We start from the raw sequence: 25,487 nt of genomic DNA on the forward strand, positions 1-25,487 counted from the left end.
AGTATATTGTGGTTGCATAACGAAATACCACGTACTTACAAATCATTACACTTCAGAAGTCTTCCGTTTTGCATGAATTAATTAAATGAGAACTGGCTTAAAATTAAATACCCGACTTCTTCTTGGTAATTAATTAAGAGAAAAGTTTTGCATTTATGTGATGGTGTGAGGAAGAAGTTTCTCATAAAGCTGAAGATCTTTCTATCTATTCATCTATGTATTCATCCATCCATCTATATATATATATATATATATATATATATATATATATATATATATATATATATATATATATATATATATGTCTATCTGATTTTTCTAGATAGATAGATAGATAGATATGTAGCAGAAGCATGTTCACAGTGTGCCTGTTTTCTGCAAGTAGTTACATAACCTGGTCACACATCAATCTAGCCCTTCTGGCTCTCCATCCCATCACCCGACAGACCAGCTGAGCACGGGAAATCTGTCTGTTCGCTGTAAGCCTACCCGGAGCTATGTAAGGAAGCCTTTCCCGTAATTTCTTCAGCGAGGTGGGTTTGCCCGATCGAGTTCGGATCTTCGGCAGACAGCAAGTTTATTTTGCAGGCAACCTCCGGTGTACCTTTGACGCATACGCTTATTCCCGTCCGCTAGCAGAAGTTTTGTTACGTATTTGTTTTCCTATTCTACATCGCATACATCATTATAATGTACCAACTGCATGTTAAACTATTGTGTATATATATTCTGACCGTACTTTCAGGATGTATCTCAATAGCTTTGCCGTGTTAATTCTCTTTAACGGGTTTAATATATCGTCACATTTTATCTTTCTGGTTTTTCTATTTCTTTTTTTTTTTTTTATCTACCCGCACATATATATTGTAGTTCAAACCAGCCTTGTTCATCAACGCAACTTCAACCATTAAAGATAAATAGACAAATTGCATTTATTCTTTGAACCGACTAAGTCAGAGCCTGGCAGTTGCTCTGTTCCTACGATTTGGGTGTGTTTATCCCCAGTACAGAATTTGATGGGACAAATAAAGTTTTTTAACATTACTGTTATTTTTGTGTTTTTATTTATTTTTAATTTATGAGAGCGGCATTGGCTTTAGGATGATTGTGTAGCAGACCTGTAATCAAAGACATTCCAGTCGTGATCATTCCTTTTACTTATATGCAAAGTACTCAGGACCACATTTTGCGCCGTCTTCTTTTCTCAAAACGACAGTGAGTAATTTAAGAGAGACTTGGTTGCTAATTTTTGCAGGTCAAGTAGCTAGGTAGCAGCTCCCTAACTGACTCAGATACTGCTGATATTGCGTAGAAAGATTTGCCTAAGCAGACGAATTGCAGGATGGGGAGTGAGTGGGGAGGGAATTTGAACCTTAAGAAAGTGTGTGCGTGAAATGCGTGCGGCAGTACAGCTGCGAGATAGGACTGGAAGGCAAGCAGTGTCAACGACATGTTGTGGGTACTCTTCTAAGAGTAAAAATAATTCATTTGCTTCGACTTGGAAATGAAATCAGAGATTCTGACGCAGCCGTTGGGAAGCCGAAAGAATTCAAAGAAAGGGAAAGCAAGTTTTATGTAAGTGGAAAGTGAAGAAGAAAAAGTAAAGCAGCATCAATCGTGTCGTGGATGTAACTCAAGGATCGACAAATGAAATCGGCGATAATTTAGACTTCAAAGTGTTCAATGAATAAGGCGACATAACTGGTGTCCATGGTTCATCGTTAGTGCAAAGTATGAAAGGAGTATTCTGTCAAGTCTGATCTGAGACCAAACAGCGACGACGACGACAACGACGACAACCACTTATCTTTTGCCATAATTTCATAATTTTCAGGTGGCATTTTGCTTTTTATGAATCTCACAATTTGTTTACAAGTTGTTATTCTACATAGCTTCATACTTCCACTTTGATACAATACAAAGGCATCCAAAATATCTTTTTATACTTGATGTCCAGTTAATACATTCATTTTATTCAAGATTCTTTGGCCATTTTGGTGAATCTAGTACTTCGGGGCAATCTGGAGGATATAATGTGCCCCTATGTTTTCTTTATATGGTGAAAGTAGAACTATATAATACTATTGTTATATAAAATTTGATCCTAAATTTTTCTTCAGACTTTTCCCCAGTACTACGGCTTTATTCCCTATTGCTCTTCTTCATTATATCTGTAGAAAGACAGCCCAAATTATACCAGCATTCAGATTCTTGAAATTTATTATTTCTTCCCCATATAAATTTCTTATAGCTTTCAACTTGTTCTTTTGATGCGAAATCTCTTTCAGTAATTGAGCTGTTTACATTGAAGATATGACAAACGAATTTAGGGTGTTTTACAGAGTTTACCATGCACTTTGCATGAATATATTCATGTTAAGTGGTCGGAAAGTGGAATCCTCCCCTATTATTTATTAGATCATGTCGAAACCAAAATAGCAGAGATGTCTTACAAGGAAAACAAGCAACTCTTTCCCAAAATTACGTCGACCACATATACAAATAACTGCAGAAATATATTGACTAGGATACAAATCCCTACATTATTCTGCTTACTTTCTACACCTCCCTCCGACCGACTACCACTTTTTCAAACATCTCAATAACTTTCTTCAAAAAGAAGTTTACATCAACCAAACAGTTACTCGAACCGTTTTCGAAGAATTCATTATTATCAGGACTTCAGAATTTATATGATACTGAAATAAATAAAATGGTTGGCAAAAAGTGTGGCTTCTAATGGTTATTATCTCGATTAATAGAATTTATTCCGAACTGAAATGTACTGCTTTACAGTTTTAATTAAAAACCGCAATAATATTTAAGACCAGCCTGATAATTTTCATGCGATTATTAACCATAGTTCATCGAACAAGAAAATCATCGGTAAATATAAATTGTTTCTTTCTTCGTTTCAAAGGCTTGAGTATCATCGTAACTAAATTTTTTTCATTTCTTTGCAAACTTGCTGGATTTACAATGGGAATCACTGTTAATTGAGAAACTGTTATTCAGAAACTATCGATATTTATAGTGTGAATCATGTATTCGGTATTTTCCGCAACATCGCTTCCCAGCAACAGTGCCGAGTAACCACCAGAAATATTCTATTTAGTTTACTCCACATTTTAGCACGCCTGTTTTGTTTTTGTTTTTAATCGCTTATCCCTGCAGTTACTTCGCCAAACTCTGACAGCTGCTTCCACCAAACAGTTTACCCGCTGAAGACTTGTTCTTCGTTTGTAGCTTTAGTCTTTTTCTCAGATGACTCGGCCGTATTCATAATGGAACGCTTTCTCTTTTCTTCTACAGTTTTCCAATTTCTTCTTTCCTACCTTAACTGCCATCCTTGCCCCTCTAGAAATTCTGTAAGCCCTTAAAATTTTCTTTCACATGCTCCTCCTTTCTATATCATTCCACCAAAGTACTATCAACTACCAGGATTATGTTTATCATTACAATATTGTTTGGGGAAATATGAGCTTCCTTCAACTCCGCCTGCACTTTCTAATTATTCAAGCCATTAAAACATTTCTATCATGGCCTCCGCTTCCTTATACTCTTGCATTACCCTTTGTTGCTCTTCTTGTTAAAAATAAAATGCAACTTCGTATTGATTCTCATTACTTTTATTTTTATATGTTGTTGTTTTAGTGTACCTGCAACAATGTTCAAGACTTGGTTAAGACACCAGAAGTATTCTTTATGGAATGACATGCTCGCTGTTCTAATATACTTCACTTAAGCGTAACCGCCTCACTGATGGCAAGTAGTCATGTCACTGAAGCTCCACTGTTTAATATATCTAAGACACAGAAGCTTATTGTGTGTCACTCTCATAAAGAATTGCAACCGAACTGAAAGGGCTTCATTTTGCACAACATCCTTCATAATAACTCCCTTCGTTTAACTGCCTCCCATACGTATTATTTTCTTAACCCTGCCGCTTTAGTTAGAGAGTCTTTTGAAATCCTCTAGTTCAAACATCTCCCTCTAGTTCAAACATCCTCTAGTTCAAACATCTCCCCCTCTCGCTGTTCTTGCAGGAGGCCATATGTCCATTTGTTCTGTTTCAGTTCAGCTATGTTCTGTACAGATATCATCTCTTTCATTTGCAGTTTGGACATTATCACCTCAACGTCTCTTCTCACACGTGCATCATTCCTTCCTCATCAATATTATTGACTGGGTCGTGCAATTTGTCCACAGAACCCTGCAGCATCAAGCAGTAGTGTGTTTTTACTAATGTAAACCTTTCTGTCAGCGATGTTCAGAGCAGCTGGCTCTTCCTTTTGTTTTCAATAGCTTAGTCATAGGATGAACAGTAGTGCCTAAGACTATTTTCAGAAACTCTTACAGTGGCAGGAAGAAGCGAGTAGGTTATCTCAAGAGTAGATATCAAACGTAAACGCTTGCAACAAACCGAACTCCGCTAAGTCATATTTGGAATAACTAATGATTTTAAGTCTTGTGACAAGCTAAGTCTACCAACCAAGAACATCAATGGGCCTTCTGACGGGGTTGCGACATGTTCCCATTTACCAAATTTAATTAACAAGGATTTCTTCAACTAGAGGCTATAGTAGAAAACACATGTTCAAATTACCGTGCCATAGGCTCGAACCAGAAAACACGTATTTGCGAAGCAAAACCACGTGGTTACGAAATAAAAACTTTGTATTTGCGAAGTTTGTCAGCTGCACTACATAATATGTAAAAACTTACTTTTTAAAATAGGTTGTTGGAAAGAGATTAACAGTCTATTTTAAGATTCTTCATTAATACTGTGTGCTAATGCATTAGTTTAATGATGATAACCCATGAAAGAAGATATATTGGGTTGTTCGGAAAGTTCAGACCGATTTTTTAAGGGAAATTAGAAGACAAAACAAAATTATGCCATTGACTATTTATTCAACTAAGTATGAACCATTTTGTTGCACAACATTTTTCTATCTTTCCTTCAACTTAAAGATTCCGTCTTCCCAGAATGTTGGTGGTTTCTTGGCAAAGAATTCATTTAGGTGGTTTTTATGTCCTCCAATGAATCAAAATTTTTACCATTGAGATTATTTTGCAAGGACCTGAACAAATGAAAATCCGAAGGAGCAACGTCTGGTGAATATGGGGGGTGGGGTACCACATCCCAACCAAGCTGTAACAATTTTTGACGAATCCCCAAAAACGCGTGAGGTCTGGCATTATCCTAATGGAAAACAACACCTTTCCTGTTCACCAATTCTGGACATTTTTCTTGAATTGCTGCCTTTAGATCCTCCAGTTGCGAGCAGTACATCTCAGAATTGATTGACTGCTTATTTGGCAGGTCATAGTACAGGATTCCTTTCCAATCCAACCAGATGCAGAGCATAACTTTCTTAGAAGGAAGACCTGCTTTGGGGTGGCTAAAGGAGGCTCATGTCTCTTACCCCAGGATCTTTTTCGCTGAACATTTGTTGTAAACAATCCATTTCTCATCACCTGTCACAATTTGCTTTAAAAAGGGTGCATTTTCATTGCGTTTATACAGCAAATCACAGATAGAAATGCGATCCAAAATATTGTTTTCATTCAGACTATACGGAACTCAAACATCGTAGCGATTTGAGCACTCAAACTTCACTAAGTGCTTATGGAATTTCTGCCAATTCCCGCGTTGTGTAATGCGGGTTATTCTCAATCAATGTCTTGATTTGATCGTCATCTGAAGTGGAGGGGGTTCTGCCTGAGCATTCTTCATCAATAAGGATACAATCACCAACTCTAAACTTAGCGAACCACTTCCGTACAGTTCTGTCAGCTAAAGCACCTTCACCGTACACAGGACATATATTTTTTGTTGCTTGCAAGTATTTTTGCTTTTACGGTAATAAAAAAAAAGTGTCTAAAATACACCTTATAATTTTTCATTTGCATAGGGATGCAAAATTGACATGAATTAAGTAATTTTGAACTTTCTTTCTCAAGAAGAAACAGTTTGAAGTGTGCGCTAACCGGAAATGTAAGCATATTATATGTATCGATAAATTTGGCGTGCTCTAATTCGTTGGAACATGAGCGACTAAAAATCGGCATGAACTTTCCGGACAACCCAATATATTGGCAGTAGACTATGATTGCTGTAGATGACTTTGTGATATGTTTATGTTAAACAGAAATGAGATCTGTTGGGACCTGTTAACAAAGAAGGATAATATTGTCTAAAAAAATTTTTTTAAGAGGACTAAATTATATTTCTCCAGAGACATAAAACGCAAACTTTTCTGAGATGAAATGTATTTCATCATTAAATGTATTTAAATGTCCTTTTAATAGGTATACAAATTCCAGATAGGTAAAAGCCAACATTATATTTCAATGAAAATTAACTTTGTTATATCCGGTTAAACAATATGGAATTATCTTATACACTGGCGATCCCTTTAAATATTTGCTTAAGGACAATATGCTTAAGTAGAATTTTTTCTGAGCCCTTTCTCAATTCAATCTGTTAATTTGCCTATTTTTAATTGGTCATTATTAATTCTTTCCTCCTTCAATTTTCCAATAGCAGTTATCTTTTTCAAGGTAATGCTGAAAAATATTCATTCGGTCTGTGAGAAATGTCAGATCAACCTTGGTACTTTTACTATTAGCATGACATTTACAGAAAAATCAGTGTTTAATTACTCCAAATCATTGGTTGTTAGGAATTAAAATTTGAAAAGGTTTCCATTTATGTTAATTCATTTTTTTTTTCTTCCAAAATAAAAATTATGGAATTTCGTGTACTTAAGAACATCTCAAAAAATCATTCTTATTGTTAGTTGTTTTTGGTCGAGGAGAATAAAATCAAATAAGTGAAACAGTAAAAAAATTATTTGACCTTTTCAGTCAGGAAGGATCTGAATATGATAATTACAATGTGTAAGGAAACGCGATTAGATTAGTCCAATGTTTAAAATGTTTAAGATTTCTGTAAGCGTTCCATAAGGAGACATTCTTGAAATGTGCTTAGAAATAAATGTGTTTTATTAAAAGCAGGAAAAGCTCCATGAAAGACAAACAAAGACTGGAGCTGAAGTTTCAGGGCCTATATTTTTCAACCTTTCTCAAATGAATAGATAAGTAGATATATACTTGTGTGCACGTGTGTATGTGCGTGCGCCTGAGTGTGTTTCTTTTTAAAAAAGAATATTGACAGGTACTTCGAAGTTTCAACCAGTTACGCTATCGTCAGACTGCGATGCATCAAAATTAATCTTGGCTTTATATAATCTCTGTTGAGTTGAAGACTTCCTTGGATGTGTGGGTTTGAGTGAGGTGGTCATTAGATTTTAGGATGGATTGTTATGGAGAGGTGTTTTGGAAAATTTGTTATTGATTAAATTTGGGGTTGTTCTATTGTTTAGAATTTATCCAGGTATGTAGAGCTTTGTAAGTAAATGTGTATGTTTAGCTGTTCCGTTGGCTAGGTAAGCACAGGGTGTATTTGTAGTTCAGATATTTTGGGGTTTATTGGATTTAATCCTTTGCTTTGACAAGGTAAAGTTCAGAGGTACAAAGTCTAGTATTCAGAGCCTTAATAACTGAGTGCGTCAACTCTTTGTAATGGATTTTTATAACCCTTTAGCATTCATCTTACTCTAATCAAATATAATATTTATTCACATTGTTTTAAATTAATCATGCATTGTGTTGTAGCTTTAAGATTTCGTTGATGTAATAGCTTATTTTTCAGAATGATATTGTGCAGTAGGTGTGAGAGACCAGATCTACCCAGTTTGAACATAAAGCATGTGAAATGTTTGGACTTGATATGGCCGGTTTGAATGCTAAAGGGTTAAGGGTTCACAAAGCAATGTAAGTAGATGGTATGTTTTCGCTGGTCAGTTGCTATACTTCTTGTTGTTATTTGGGAGTATTTCCTATTTTTATTTGGAAGATGAAGGTTATTAGCCAGGCATGTCATAGTGATATGCTTACACCATTGTGACAATCGATCCATGCAACATTTAAAATACGTTTATATATGTATATATCTATGTATGTGTCGAGGACACATACATATATATATATACATATATAAACGAAGGGCTTCTTTCAGTAGGAATAGATGTTTTTAAGAAACAATTTTACTTCCTGCTGTCCGCGGTCCCAGATGAACTTACATCACAGCAAGAAACTAGAACCGTAACAACAATGTTGAACTCCCTCCTTTACCAAAAGCCAATCAAAAATGAATGGCCATTGAAAAAGTGATAATACTGGTGGTGCCCCAACATGGCCACAGCCTTTGGATTAGAACATATAAAAAAATAAAAGAAAAGAATGAAATAATATATAGATAGAAACATACATACATTTACATACATACATACATACATACATACATACGCACATACATACATACATACATACATACATACATTAAAGATCAGCGAAAAGAGTTGTGGAAATCAGCTGCCCAGCGGATATTAACATAAAGCTGAATATCAGTGAAAAGGAGAATACCTACGCTGAACTATTGAGAAATCTACAGCTACTCTATGCAGATTACAAGTTCAGGTTTATGCCTATAATTATTGAGACACTGGGATATGTAATACACTGCCTAGCTTCTCAAAACCAGAAAGGAGAAAGCTGATTCGAAGACTACAGATCCAAGCCATCACTGTAAAAAATCTGTAAAACTTTCCAGAAGTTTATCACTTAAGTATATATTAGTATGTCTAGACATGCAACTATACGCATGAGAATACGTACATAAAACAAAACATACAAATTTGCACGCATACATATATACAAAAATACACTGTTGTTGTTGATGATTTTAAAATTCCAATGAAGGAGCCGTGGATCTAGGTTAGAAACCAACTCCTTCTGTACTGACAAGAAATCTTGAAACAACTGAATAAGGACATACATACATATATACATGAGAGCATGAGTATGTTAAAATTCATCTACTATGATGAAAATTTCCTTCACTGCACCTTGTTTTTGTCAACTACCAATATAATCATGTTTACAGAAAACAATAGCTAAAACTATTCTATAGATTCCTACACATTTTCCATAATCGAATAGAACTAACTGACCTGAAGGCAGACGACTAAATAGACCAATTTCTATCTAGTACGTTTGCTAACATCTGCATCCAGTTTTTATCCTGATGCGTAAATGGGAGTGTGTATGTGTATGTGTATACGAAGAAAAGAAAGAATATCGTGTATATATATATATATATATATATATATATATATATATATATATATACGTCTTTACTTATATATTATATACATGTGTTTAAGTATGTGTGTGTAAATTTTATATTCGCCAATACAGAATATTTGGAAGCGAATAAAATTAAACAGCCTAGTGGACGTCTGTAGCTGTTTTCTAACAAACTTAAGAATATTTCTATTACGAACTTCGAGTAAGAAGCTAACTCACGAACATACATAGGATTTACATTGTATAAGAAATAATAATAATAATGATAATGGCTTCAAATTTTTACACAACGCCAGCATGCTTAGAGCAGAGGGTAAGTCGATTATATCGAGCCTAGTGCTCAACTGGTACCTATTTTATTGACCCCGAAAGCGGTCAAGGTGCTAACGATTCTGCCTGCTCGCCGTTTTAATAATAATAATAATAATAATAATAATAATAATGATGATAGTCGATAGATATAATAGGTTAGCTTGGGATGTTAAGCAGTTGTCGCTGAAAAAGGTGGTAGTAGTACCAATAATTGTCGGAGCACTGGGAACAGTGAGTAAATATCTTGAAAAGTACATGGAACAAATAGGGGCTGCAATAAGGGTGGCGCACTTGCAGAAAACAGCACTGCTTGGAACCGCTCGAATTCTCCGGATGGTGCTCGAAAAATAAGGGGTGTTACCTTAGTTTACTGTTAGTGAACAGCTAACAACGTAGTACATCTCCAGCATTAGAAGCTGTGCAAAGACAATAATAATAATAATAATAATAATAATAATAATAATAATAATAATAATAGTAATAAACTGAACTGACTTCTTATCCCCAGCTAGAGGCTACCCGCTTCACAAAAGACAGTGTCAGAAATATGAGTAAAAGGATAAGCAATTGGAAAGCAGCAGAACCTGATGGTGTACAGGGAGTTTGGATAAAAAAAAAGTTCAGTAGTTGCCATAAACTGATCGCAGAACAATTTAATGCATTGATCAATGGAGCAGATGAAATCCCGGGCTGGTTGACAAAAGGACGAACGGTGTTGTGCCTGAAGGATGCTTCAAAGGGAAATGTTACTGACTACAAAATGTGAACCTTGGCCGGAAGTGAAAATATATGGTCCTGATTGCATATCATCTTTGCATGCCCGGTAAATGGATATTATTACTTAATAGTAGTGGACCACTACACAAAATGGCCTGAGGTAACGAGGTGTAAACAACCAACCTTATATACGATAATAAACTTCTTACACGAGCAGTTCGCAAGATTTGGTGTACGGATATAACTGTCTCTAATAACGGAACAGTTTGTATCCAGTGAGTTTAAAAGATTCTACGAGATGTTTGTGTTATAACATAAAACTATTGCACGATATCACTCTAGATCGAATGGAAGGGCCGAACGGTTCGTGGACACTTTCAAGAGAACATTAAAGAAAGCTAATAAGGAAGCCACGAACGAGGTTGCTATCCAAATGTGCCAGCAAAATTAATGTTTGCCAGAAAGGTGAAGTCAGTATTCGATAAACTGTGACCAGTGAAGAAAAAAATACGCGCTAGTAAAGAATTGCCAAAATACTTTAGAATTGGTGATAAGGTAGATGTAACAATGTACAAAAATGGCAAGCAATACTGGGAAGAAGGAGAAATTTTAACATACATTGGAAGAATGATGTATGGTGTAGGAGCAGAAATAGAATGGAAAGGAAACATAGAAATCAGCTTAAGGAAAGTGTCATAGAAAAGGAACCAACAAGAGTAGAAATACCGATGGATTGGCTATATGACACTTTTCAGGTTCCAACACCGTTACAAGAATTCGAAACCACACGTACAAGGAAATGAAAGAATACTGAATTCCTAAAAATAGACCCTAAGAAGAAAATATTATATATATATAAAGGAGGAGGTTGGGTGAATAAAAGAAAGTGATTGTTAATTAAAAAAATCAAAAGGGGAGAGGGTGTATAGTGAAACTGTACACCCCTCCCGGTAAAATGTGGTAGTAGCCAGACATTATAAATAGACAGTAGCCGGTCGACAGAGAAGAGGGCCGAAAGTACGTGTAGTTGTGTTGATAGTCTTATCTGTGCTGACATAGTAATTATTCTGTGATACTGAGTGGATGTTATATCGGTCCAACCTATTGAGGATAATAACATTGTACGACCGCTTACAAAACTAGGTTGTAGTACTTGCAAAAAGTGCTTAACTTTTTAGTTCCACCCTACCTGAGAGCGCCTTTGGTCTTATGATGCAGCTTCTTCATTAAAGTTGATTCTTAATTAAAGATGATTTAAATTATAAACTTTCGGCAAAATTTCATGGTAATTTATGTTGAAAAAATAAAAACATTAATAATGACAAGGTTATTTAGCTAAATACTTCATTATTTTCAAAATTAATTCAAACGAAGGCAGTGTATTTCAACAAAAATATGATAACGAAAGAGCTGATAGTTCTTTTATGCTGGAAGCAATGTGTTTCATATAAAGTTGGGATCCAGATTTTTGTGTCTTGTTAATACAGTAGAAAGTCTAAAGTCTGTTGTTTCTAGTAAAGGTGAGTTTAAGCTCAGTGCGGAGGATATCGGCGATTACAACCCAAGGCAATATTCATTATATTTGGGCTGAGAATTAATATGCCGTCTGTGATATGAGAGTATAATTTCTTGTTAAAGTGTTCTCTTGCCGTCTCGTCAATAGACACAGATCTAGAACCAAATCTAAGCAGGATCCTAAAGCGCTCAACACCTGGCCTCGTGTACCTGCTTCACCAGATAATGCCGTTGACAATCTCATTCTCACATTTCGTACTGAAGTAGACAAAACATTTGATGTATTTGCTAATATTGCGAACCACATGGATCTCGGCGTCTAACAGAACTAATCATGTAAGAGCTATTTTGATACGCACACACATACTCACTTACATATATATACATATATATATATATATATATATCTGACAAATGTCTCCCTTTATAGATAGATAGATAGATAGATAGATAGATAGATATGCACAGTTTACGTCTGTCAACTTCTCCTCTCTAGGTGTGATCAACCCAAAGCTGGCTGCATTGTAAGACATTTGCTCGAGAAGCTGCAGTGTCAAGTGTGAGATAGAATAGCTGCGAAGAGAATATTTTAACCATGTAGCCATGCCCACACCCATTCCATATTTTATTTAGATATTAAGCATCTAGAACTACACTATCTTCTGTGTTCTTGTCCTTTTATATGGTGTGGTATGATTTCGTGGGTGGGGGGACTTAGTTGCTTTGTGTTTTTTCTAGAAGGTCAAGCGACTATGTAGTCTTCTTTGTTAACTCTTTGATTGCTATTAAAGTTGTTGGAAATCTTTTTATTTTTATATAAACAAAGGAAAACACAAGAAAATCTTGAAGTAAACCAAATATCTTCGAATATCTAAAAGTCACTCCTTGTTTTTAATGAATTATAATGACCTTCTCTGCTCCATTTCTCTCTCTCTCTCTCTCTCTCTTTCTCTCTCTCTCTCTCTCTCTCTCTCTCTCTCTCTCTCTCTCTCTCTCTCTCTCCCTTACACACACACACACACACACACACACACTTTCTCTCAACGTCCTACTTTTACTGGCAGTATTTACGTAAATAAATCCAAAAAGAACCAAAGTGCTTTTGTTTGGCATTAAATCTGATTGACGCGAACATTTCGATATTAAACATTTGAAATGGAAAGGAAGGAGAAAGGAAAACTTTTAGGAAGGTTTTGAAATGTTCAATTATTAAACAGAGCAATAAAAGAAAGAAAGAAAGAAAGAAAGAAAGAAGAGAAAAGATTTTAGATATTGATATACATAAATTCTTTTTCTGCCTCTTAAGCATTATGTATTTCTTTTTGTTTGTATATTTTTCCTTGCTTTTTGCCTACAATTCGTATTTCTTTACAATATAGAAACCTTCTCGGCATATTATTCGCTGACGAAGTCTAATAAGGTCGGAACATGTCCCGTGTTGTCACCTTACTGTCTAAATTACGCTCATTTCTCACTGCATTACTCACTCTCGATTCTTATTTAATTTTTAATTCCTTAAAATTTCTAATTTGTCGCTCATGTCGTCCTAAGCCGAAACTGATCGTAAGCAAATGATTATTTTTTCTCACCATCGGAGTAATTCTAATTAATTAAAATTTCTTAACTCATTATTCAATGTTAGCCCTGGCCTTCCTATTTAGTTTTTATGTAAAGTTAGCCACTGAGTGTTTTTCCTTGCTTATTAACCACTTAAAAACAGTAAGAATTTAATAAGCTAACATTACGCATGGGACAGTGTGTGTGCAAGCACATGTTGGCACTCCGTCGCTTACGACGTCGAGGGTTCCAGTTGATCCGACCAACGGAACAGCCTACTCGTGAAATTAACGTGCAAGTGGCTGAGCACTCCACAGACACGTGTACCCTTAACATAGTTCTCGGGGATATTTAGCGTGACACAGTGTGACAAGGCTGACCCTTTCAATTACAGGAACAACAGAAACAGGAAGTAAGAGTGAGAGAAAGTTGTGGTGAAAGAGTACAGCAGGGTTCGCCACCATCCCCTACCAGAGCCTCGTGGAGCTTTAGGTGTTTTCGTTCAATAAACACACACAACGCCCAGTCTGGGAATCGAAACCGCGATCCTATGACTGCGAGTCCGCTGCCCTAACCACTGCGTGCAAACACATACACACACACTAACTCACATACATGCAGGCTTACACAGATGCATGACTTAGTGGTTAAATTGTCGCATTCACGATTGTGATATCGTGGGTTCGATTCCCAGATCGGACGTTGCTTTGTGTTCTTGAGCAAAGCACTTCATTTCACGTTACTCTGCGATCATTTCGACATCTGACATGTGGCACCCGTTGCACCTGTACAGTTAATGTCGATCTGATAGAGGGAGTAAGCTTATGTCTAGACAAACATCTGATCACTATAAACAAATTATTTGTGTGGTTGTTCGGTAAGAAATTGTCGAACCCTCATATGTCGTCTAACGACGGAGGAGTCCATCATATATAGACATATAACGTATGAATGTAGGTAAATATGTATTCACACACACACATAAATATGTGCGTGCGCGCGTGTGTATGCATGCATACATACATAATGATTGCTATCATATTTTCAGATGCTAGCCATCTCATTACACACCACGCAGGTAATATAAAGAAAGAATTAACAAGATGAACTCATGGGACATCTGCACTTCATCAGATAGTGGTATGCATTTGTGTAACATGCATATCACTCTCTATGTATTAATAGTAGCAATTAAGAAGAAGAAACTATCTCCTCCGCTGATTTTATATCAGAGAGTCTTCTCTTAAATTTATCCAATAAAAGAATACCTACAAACCAGTAAAGGTTCAATTTTAGAGTATTCCCTTTTCCAAATTGTTAACTGGGCACCAAAACAAATCTAGTCATTTTCTTATCCCTGAGCAAAACGTAAATATTAAAATATATACGTGCTTCCATTGTGTATACCATCATTTTAATATCTGCATGAGACTCCGAGAGTAAGACTGATACTGAAGAACAATTTATCAAGTTTTATTGTGAGATCTATCATGTTACATGGCATTAGAATTTTATCGAAAAGTGTTTGAATGTATTTTTCATGATGTGTGACTCAGTAAAATCAGTATTCCAAAATATATCCTATCAGAGATAAGAGATATGTTTATAATTAAACCGTTTAAGGTTGAGTATCTTATCAGTTACGTACTGCAGTATACAAATACCCTTAGAGCAATCTTTGAAAGCGACTGCAAAGAAATATTGCAAGTAGAGTGCATAAGGTTAGATTATCTTGTTTTACACTACCAATCGAAAATGGGTCAGAGCAGTTTCTCCTAATTATATTACTTACTCTTATATCATCATGAAATGATTTGGTAATATAAATTCATTAGGGCAACCAACTTCTTTAAGAACTGCCAATATCACATCTTGATTCACCGAATCAAAAGACTCAGTGAGATCAATGAAGAAATTACAGAGGATATCTGTACTAGCTAACGAGGTGAACACAGCCTGGAACGTGTTACTTGTCCAGCGCGAAAACCTGATTGGCACACGGACGAGAAGACAGCACATGTTTAATGAGACTGACAAGAATAATTTTGCTCAATATTTACTTCACAACTCTGAGGATAGAAATGCTTCGAAAATAACCACATAAGTTCTTGCAGTATTTTTCTTTTGCTATCAGCGCGAATCTCTTTCAGAAGATTATATAAGATTATACAGAAAATTCGTCATCCTATGTGAGTAGTTCTGCTAAAATACTATCAATACCAAACTTTCTCTTTGAAGTTTCTTTACTGAATGGGCCAACCAATTAACAAGTAATTTAACTAACCTCACCATCTTTGAAAGCTGTCATTTGAAATTTTAATGAGTGTTTTGCTCTTGTTAGCCATACACAAAATTAAAGGTGGAAATAAAGTTCTTGAAGTTAATTTTTCTTACGTTTTAGGAAGGACAAAGGCAAGCTGGATCCATAACTTACTTTCATACTTCTGAAATATTTCTAAATTTTTGATTTAACAATTTTTCCTGTAATCAGCAAGCTGGAGAGAAGGTAAAGTAGTTTTTCTTTCGGCAGATATCTCGCAATCAATCAAGGGCCTTACATTTCAACAGCCTATCACAAAATCAGGTATGTGCGTTTTGACAAACTATTGATAACAATCTCTGACACGTTACTTGTTTTCAGAACTACTGCCAAACGAAACTCGCGAATGGGAGTCTCACAAACACTTTTATGCTATTTACATTACCTTGAATTATACATTTCAAAAATTTGATTGCATGTTTGTGCTTTAAACTTACCACCATCTACGTATTTCTCATCTACTAAGATTCATAACAATAAACAATATATAAAAGAATACATTTCTCAAAATCATTCCAGTAACTTTTTAAATAATTGAACACAAAATGGCTGTTAACATATAGCGCTTGTGATGAGTATGATCCAAGCTTTCTTTATTTCATAACGTGATTTCTGTATATGTCACCTTAGTGTCGTGCACTAATACAGAACGATATATAGTATCACGGAACGGGATAGACACCAACTGTTTCCACTTCATGTATTCCCAAATGCTCTGCCAACAACTGTAACCAATCCAAAACAACTCTCAACGAACTATAATAATTTCTCAACAATTTCTTGCGACTCTACGAACTCACGAACACCTTTCGACTTCCTGCGATTTCTCATCTCCTTTTCTTTATTTGGCACGCAGGTCATAACATAGAGGGGACAGAACAAAGACAGACAGAACACCACAGTGGGGACAAAAAAACAAGACTCCATCTTAAGGTCGTAATTCAACAATATCGTACTTCAGCGTTGTAACCTATTTGCAGTATGAGTAGGAATTCCTTTCTTCGACCCCAAAATTGGCTATAGTTTTTCTCTGCTTTGATCGGAGAATGCGAGGCACGAGCCACAGCCTTCGTATTAGCGTCTTTATATTTGTGTAGCATTACTGCTCCCATGCTGTATTTATATCGCACCCACTTCGTGTAATCTATCGAGATGTCTTCTTTCACGTTTTTATTAAGTAGATACATGTTTTGATTCAATTCAGAAGTGCACTGAAATGTCTCTTGGAAGTTTCGCGACCTGTAATAAACGACATTGGTTGTCCATTTTGCCAAGTTACATGTAGTATAAATTCACATATCAGTATAATTTCGTGGCTTGATTACTGCTTTGAAGTTTTTAAATAAATAAGCGATTCCTTTTGCATTTATTCAGTTAGATTTCTTTCACATGATGTTGGTGTTAATGACAATTCAGAGGATAGTATTTATCACACGGAAGAATCAATGAATAGACTCTTGTGCCACCCCGATTTAATTAAACGCCAGATATGTACGTATCGCTTTCTGATATATTTTGGCAAAGGATGTAAACATCGCCGATTAAAAAAAGACAGCGAATCATGCCCTCCGAAGGATATTTGCGATATTTTAGTTCCTTTTTACCGTTGTCATTAAAAATGTTGAGAGCAGATTGCAAGTCTGTAACCAACAACGCAGTTGTTCACCAACTGAAATATTAAACAACAAAATAAGGATACACATTACGTAGGAGTTCATTGTATAGACTGCGATGCTTCATGGTCCATTATTTTTATCAACATCGGAAGAATGATAGACAAAATGGGGTATAAACGCAACCCTTAAAATAATTATAACCTCATGCTACAAGTCTTCTATTCATCCTCCGAGTCTTCTATTCACTCCCACACCGTAGAAATAAGAACGACTATAATAATAACAATAACAACAACAACAACAACAATAATAATAATAATAATTATTATTATTATTATTATTATTATTATTATTATTATTATTATTATTATAGATTCAAAATTTGCACAAGCACAGCAAGTTCGGTGGAGCGGTTAAGTCGATTATGTGTACCAGTGTTCAACTGATATTTATTTTATCGACCCCGAAAGGATAATAGGCAAAGTCGACCTCAGCGGTATTTGAACTCATAACGTAAATACGGACGAAATGCCACCACGGCGTGCAAACAATTCTGCTGGCTCGCCTTATTATTATTATTATTATTATTATTATTATTATTATTATTATTATTATTATTATTATTATTATTTTATGTTTGACTTTTGTTTTGCATTTGTACAAGTTGGATCCAAGTCTCACCCAGAGACCTCAAGAGACAACAAGTTAGAAGTTCATGTAGGTGTTATGCCTAGGGTACCATATATTTCGATTTGTACAGTTTTGTTCTAGTGAATGTTTAAGAAACCATAAGAAAATTATGTGTTTGTTTTAAAATTTGAGATCACATAGACAGTAGTTTACGTAGGATATGGGCAGTTCCCATGAGCACTATCTTTTGAACTTCAGTTATTTTGGGGTTTCCTGGTATCTGAGCTAGGTAGTAATCAGCCCGTTTCGCTGTCATTCCCAGGGCACCCATGACAATAGGTATTGTTTTCGTCTTCAGATTCCACATTTTGCTAATTTCTATTTCAAGATCTTTATATTTGCTCAGTTTTTGGTAGGTCTTGACAGATACGTCTATATCGACTGGGACAGTCATATCAATGAGGAGGCATGATTTTTGTCTGAAGTCTTTCAGTATGATGTCTGGCCTAGTTGCGTCTATCTTTCTGTCAGTTTGAATGGTGAAGTTCCAGAGGAGTGCAATGTGATCATTTTCAAGTACTGGGGGTGGTTTGTGTTCCCACCAGTTTTTATCATGGGGCAAGTCCAGGTTTTTGCATATTACCCAGTGAATATATTGTGCAGCTCTATCATGCTTGTTGAGATACTCTGTAGGCGCAAGCAGACTGCACATGGAGACAACATGATCGATGGTCTCATTTTGTTGTTGGCATATACGACATAATGGGGAGCTGCCGTTCTTTAATATGTTGGCCTGGTAGTTCTTTGTAGGTAGGCATTGATCTTGGGCTGCTATGATAAACCCCTCTGTTTCTGATTTCAAGCCAGAGGCCATTAACCATTGGTGGGTAAGGGCTTTGTCAATATCTGCATTATTCGCTCTCTTTGGGTATTTGCCATTGAGAGGTTTTCCATGCCATTTTTCAGTCATAATAGCTAAGGCAGCAATTTTAGCACGGGTTTTCAAGCGCTTAGCTTTTTCTGCAGGTGTTTCTAGTTCGTCTAATTCTTGAATTTGTTGCAATTGGAATTCACTTAGATATTCCTTTGCCTGTTTTGTTACTGAGTAAGATGCTTTCTTGCTTTCATATTTTAAGACAAGTTTTAGCATCCAGTCCTCAGAGTTTTTCAGATAGGTGTCTAGGCCAATTGTGGCTACCTTCATTGATAATGCCAGCTATAGAAGTCCTCGGCCTCCTTCTTTTCTTGGCAGATATTATTATTATTATTATTATTATTATTATTATTATTATTATTATTATTATTATTATTATTATTATTGAGTGAGAGAACAATGCATGCTATCAAAGTGACACTGGGGTGAAATATACGAAGCCCAGTATGCCAATTATGACTAGCCGTTTGATAAGGGTACACCAGACATATGCATCAATCATATGTGCGTGACATGGTGATCTCATATCAAGATAAATAGCGCATGACCTTGCAGGTGGGGATCTGTTAGAATTTTCTTCAGGTCGAGTAGCCCATCCCGCTCAAAAGGTCCCTGAATAAGGGTTGTTTAATGATGTTGAGCGAAATACTTATGTTTCCAGAGGTGAATTATCCAAACCCCAAAGAATTCCTCTCAACACATGGTTATGATGCTCCCCCACTACTTCTGCTCGTGATCAGAGATGCACATATCATCAGTCACTGAAGTACATGCTCAAGTGGTTAAGGTCAAACAACTGACAAGCAAATCTGTGGTATTGAGCAATTATTATTATTTCGTCCGTCTTCACATTCTGAGTTTAAATTACGCCGACGTCGACTTTGCTTTTCATCTTTTCGGGGCCGATAAATTAACTACCAATGAAACACTGGGGTCGAACTTATTGACTATCCTCTTACCCCAAATTTCAGGCCTTGCGCTTATTGTAGAAAGGATTATAATAATAATAATAATAATAATTATTATTATTATTATTATTATTATTATTATTATTATTATTATCATTATTATTGTTCAGTAGTTTTATTTTTATAACGTGCTTTCACTTCACTACCGAGCGCAGCTCTGTGTGCCTTGGGTATGTGCTGTGGTTTGCTGTGATGCTCTTATGGTTACTGTATTGAAAGTGTTTTGCGTAGGATGTGTGCAGTACCCAGTAGTGCAATTTTCTGTATGTTATATATATTTGTAAGTCCTGGTGTTTTTGTTATGTATTTGTCTGAATATTTTTTTATTATACCTAAGGCACCTACTATGATAGGAATTGTTTCTGTTTTTAGATTCCACATTCGAGTTACCTTTATTTCCAGGTCTTTGTATTTTGAAAGTCTTCCATTTCTTTTAGGGAAACGTTGTCATTTGCTGGTATTGATACATCAATTAGAAAGCATTTTTTTTCTTCATGATCTTTGACAACTATATCTGGTCTATTTGCCTTAGTTTCTCTATCTATGTGTATTGGCATATCCCAGAGTATGGTTGCTTTCTCGTTTTCTGTGACCTTTTCTGGTGTGTGTTTATACCATCTTTTTTCTGTTGTTATTCCATAGTTTTGGCATAGGTTCCAGTGTATATATAGGTCCCAGCTCTGTTGTGTCTGTGAATATATTCCTTCTTAGTCAGGACTGGGCAGCCAGAGATAATATGATTTATTGTTTCTTGTCCATCTCCACATATTCTACAGTTACTTGTTATGTTTCTTTTCATTATATGTTTTTGGTAATTTCTGGTGGGAAGGCTTTGATCTTGTGCAGCAATTAAAAATCCTTCAGTCTCTGCTTTGAGTCCTGAGCTTCTCAACCATTGCCGGGATTTTTCTCTGTCTATTTCTTTTTATTATTATTATTATTATTATTATTATTATTATTATTATTATTATTATTATCATCATCATCATCATCATCATTATTATTATTATTATTATTGATGATGATGATGATGATGACGATAATAATACTAATAGTAATAATAATAATAATAATAATAATAATAATAATAATAATTTCGTGGTAGATTGAGAGAAATAATGATTTTAAAATATCAGATTATAAATAATTATACAACATGACTCAAGTGATAAATGACTTTATATCTTAATTTAGTAAATCGTGTGAAATTTATTGAATTTAATGAATAGTCTCCTGTTATTATATACAGCTGGCTGTACGTGTGTCTGTCTACCAATTTGTATGGGGAAGGTGGGACGTGCGTCTGAGTGCATTCGTGTGTGTGTGTGTTTGTGTGTGTGTTATTTAAGTATATGCGTGTGAGTAACGTCTAAAAATGAATCATCGTTGATTTATGTGCGGCGGTAGTGCCAGAGACCGACCGGCAAATTATAGAACGGAAAATATGTACCTCGCTTTTATATACAGAAAAAAAATATTAGGTTGTCAAGAAAGTTCTTGCGGTTTTTAACCTTTAAATTTAGATGCGCATATCTCGACTCAAAGAAAACTTTATTAATCGAAATAAATACCATCGGAATCAACACACTTTTGCCAACGCGAAACAAGTTTATTTATGCCAGTAGCGTAAAAATCCTGCGTTCTGGTGGCGATGAAGTCGTTGAAGGCGTGTTTGGTATCGTCTTGGTTTTTGAAGCATTTCTAACGCAGGAAGTTGTCGAGATGCTTCAAAAGGTGGTAGTCGGTAGGCGAGCGGTCTGGTGAGTATGGCAGATGAGGCAGAGTTTCGTAGCCCAATTCGTTCAACTTCTGCAGGGTCAGTTGTGCGACGTGCGGCCGAGCGTTGTCGTGGAGAAGAATTGGTCCTTTTCTATTGACCAATGTTGGCAGCTGCCGTGAGGTAGGTTTATCTGCACTCATATTGTTTCAGTAATTTATTAAAACAAAAGCAAGGGTTGAACAACTGTATCATTTTTCGACAAAGTCTCCTTGTTTTTCGATGCAATTCTGTCAGCAGCCTACAAGAAGATTTTCAGCTGATCACACAAGTATTCATGCACCGCTTTCTGCGCTCCTTCGTCCGTAGCAAATCAACGACCTCGTAAAGGATGTTTAAGCGATCCAAATGGTGACAGTTGGGAGGTGCAAGATCTCCACCTAGGCAGGGCGTTCCAGCAACTCTAGGCAGGGCGTTCCAGCGACTCGAAACATAATTTTTCATTGGTTTCGACTGTGTGAACGGCCGTATGTGTGCGTGCATTGTCATGCAACAATAAGACTTGCTTTGAGAATAGGCTTCGACGTTTGGTGCGGATTTCTGGTTTCAGTTTGTTGGCTAGCATTTCATTGTAAGCCATACCGGTGACTGTAAGCCCATTTTTCAGGTAATGTTCCAGAATAGCCCCTTTTGTATCCCAATTTCCACTCAAAAAGAAAATAACCGTTTAACATCCCTATTTTCTGCAGAAGGTTGAGTCTTGAATTTCTTTTTCGCTGACGATTCCGGCTGTTTCCACTCCATACTCTGATTTTTGGATTCTGGCTCAGAATGATGGATCTAGGTCTTATCTCCTGTGACTATTCTCTCCAAAAGCAAAAGCTCCGCCTTCATCGTTATATCGGTCAAGTAGCCGTTGACAGATCTCCAAACGATTGTATCATGCAAATACTAGTACTGTTATTTAAATGTATGTTACTATAAAGCTTGAACGTTCACACACGAAGTATTAGTAGCTCTAACGATATTCTTACTCTCATGAGGGTTGCTGTTAATCTTGGTTGACTGTGCATCAACATCTGTATGCGCACACCTGAGAATAGATAATTGCCCATGCATCAGATTTCCATTACAAGTGTTTCCATGGGAAAGGCTATTGGTTCAGGATCCATATAATATGGCATTAGTGTTGTCTGTAGTATTACTCTCTGAAAGTAAAGGGTCGGAAAAGGTCCACAAACTTCTCATCCGACTTTCTAACAGTTCCAGAAATCTACCGCCTTGTATTAGTCCTTATATATCAACACCGAAAGGATGAAAGGAAAAGTTGACTTTGACAAGATTTGAACTCAGAGAGCAGATTCGATGAAAATATACTGGTGCATACTACTAACGCTCTAAAACTTTACCAATTCGCCGCCTTATTGTGCTTACTGTATCGTAATTATATGCTGTTTCAATATACAGTTCTTCTCTTTTAACTATTTATCGGTTCCACCTATATGACTGTGATCATGCTGGGACACTGTAATCAGTGAATAGTAGATATATATTTCAGATATGACAAATATAATTTATAAACTTAACTAACGGGATGGAGTCATTCTTCTAAAGGACATAGACATTAAAGAGTTATTCTCTCATTTGTGTGTTCGTTCGTTTGAATGTAAAAGCAGTAGATGAAGTGAAGAAGAAAATGGAACTTGTATGGGAAGAAACCAGACGAGTAATTCTATAGAAAAATTGTGTTGTTGCATTGCAGGTATGCAAAGGTGTAGCATAAATGAACATAATAACGTATAGAAATTGAAGCAAAATTGTTTGTTAGTGTGCAGATGTCTGTACGTGAATGTGCAAGCGGGTGTTTGTGTGCTTGCGTGTTTGTGTGTAAGTTCCAGTCAGTTAAGCTTTTATCAATTGCAGGGCTGTATTTGAACTGGCTGGTTAATTTCATACTATTTGCTTTATATATCGAAAGACTATATGCATAAACACGCATTGCACAAATACATAAGCGCACAAGCAGAAGTGCACACATACATGAATATAAATATCTTATATATAAATATGCATAAAATCTAGATAATAAAATGTGCATGAATACATAGACAAACATACATATAAATTCATCCACACACACACACTCACACTCATACACTAACACACACAAATTCACTAGAGCAGAATTGCAGAATAAAACAGGAGATTCGGTTAAACTCTTTATCATAACATTGTGTGTGTGTGTGTGTGTACATATCTATATGCATAATACATATATATACATACATAGGTACGTACGTACATTCATACATGCAAACATATAAGCGCACACGCATATACATGTTATTTATTATTTCCTTAAAACATGGCCTGATGTTACTAAACTCTTCTCCTCAAAAGAGACAAGTAAATATGTGAATCCTATATCAATAGTACAGGGAATGGAGCTGGTTGTAATAAAAATAATAATGATGATTTCAAATTCTGACACAAAGCCAGCAATTTGGAGGAGGAGGAGGAGGAGGAGGAGGGAAGTCGATAGCATTGACCCCAGTGTTCAAATGGTATTTATTTTATCGACCCCGATATGAGGAAAGCCCAAGTCGATCTCGGTGCAATTTGAACTCCGTCCGTCTTTTCGTTCTGATTCTGCTAGCTCACCGCCTTAATAATAATAATAATAATAATGATAAGAAGAAGAAGAAGAAGAAGAAGAAGAAGAAGAAGAAGAAGAAGAAGAAGAAGAGGAGGGGAGTGGGGGTGGGGTGGGGTGGAGAGGAAGAATAAGTTGACTGCTAACCCCCAAGATTCTGAGTTCGATTCCAGACAGTGACCTGAATAATAATAATAATAATAATAATAATAATAATAATAACAATGATAATGCGAAAGACACCTGATGGAGGGTATATCAGCCGAAACGCTGTGTTAACAACAAATAAGATGAGGATAAATATCCGTCAAATGTAAATAATGTACATAATTCCTCATTTCTTAAATTATAGAACTGTACTAATAATGAAGCCGATCGCCCTCAAAAATTAAGTAAAATAAACGGAAAAATAACCCAGAATCCTTGTCCGGTACCGGGTCGATCCCAAAATCTAATCAGTCACGAGGCCAAACATCCCTGAAAGTTTCATCTGAATCTATCCAGCGGTTCTTGAGATATCTTGTACACAGTCAACAAACACGACTGAAAACAATACCTCTGCCTTCACTAAAGTGGAGGTAATAAGGAATTGAAATAAAATGAGCTCTACATAGGGAGCTGGATGGCTGGGTTAAAATAAATAGTAAAAATTAAATACTGGAAAGTATTTCAAATACAATAGATAAAATAGTGTTGTATGTTGGTCTACATGTTATAAAGTATTACATATACGTGTGGAAATATCTGCCTGGAACGTAATTTATGAAGAAGGAATTCGTATTTAATGTTATCGTTTTATCTCTTATCCACTAGTATTGTAATTATTACTAGAAGTTTAGTTACTATCGTATTACTTCTTCGTCTATCTTATATCTGGAATTTCTGTATACATAGAGCAAGCATCCACACATTTAGAAGTCTTCTCTGATGAGACATACCTGTCTCTTTGTATCATTGTGTTATTATGGCGAATTTTGACACCTGATCAAATGCGGGAGAGCATGTGGGGAGGGGGGGCATGTGTGTGTATGTAATTTTACCAACCGGAAACAAAATTACTTGCACTTGTAAGTTTCATCAACTTTAAACAAGCTTGAATACTCGGTCGGATATGATTTATGATACGTGCCAGTGTACAGACAGACAGACAGACAGACAGACAGATAGATAGATAGATAGATAGATAGATAGATAGATAGATAGATAGATAGATAGATAGATAGATAGATAGACAGATATAACCTGGTACTCCGTAACGACGACGTGGGTTCCAGCTGATTCGATCAACAGAATAGGCTGCACGTGAAATTTACGTGCAAGTGACTGAGTACG

The 25,487-nt window shown here is 36.0% G+C and overlaps 1 protein-coding gene and 1 long non-coding RNA gene across 3 annotated transcripts in view; one reads left to right on the forward strand and one right to left on the reverse strand.

Moving 5' to 3' along the window:
• The window catches only part of LOC106869601 (uncharacterized), a 49,773-nt gene that overhangs the window by 15,547 nt on the left and 8,739 nt on the right, over positions 1-25,487 (reverse strand). The window lies entirely within an intron of this gene.
• LOC149137264 (uncharacterized) lies at positions 306-7,383 on the forward strand. The gene is made up of 2 exons (XR_016240799.1): positions 306-2,886; positions 3,655-7,383. It is a non-coding gene; the product is annotated as an uncharacterized LOC149137264 (long non-coding RNA).

The sequence above is a fragment of the Octopus bimaculoides genome, chromosome 2 (assembly GCF_046866305.1).
Source record: "Octopus bimaculoides isolate indiv1 chromosome 2, ASM4686630v1, whole genome shotgun sequence".
NCBI classification, from domain to species: Eukaryota; Metazoa; Mollusca; class Cephalopoda; order Octopoda; family Octopodidae; genus Octopus; species Octopus bimaculoides.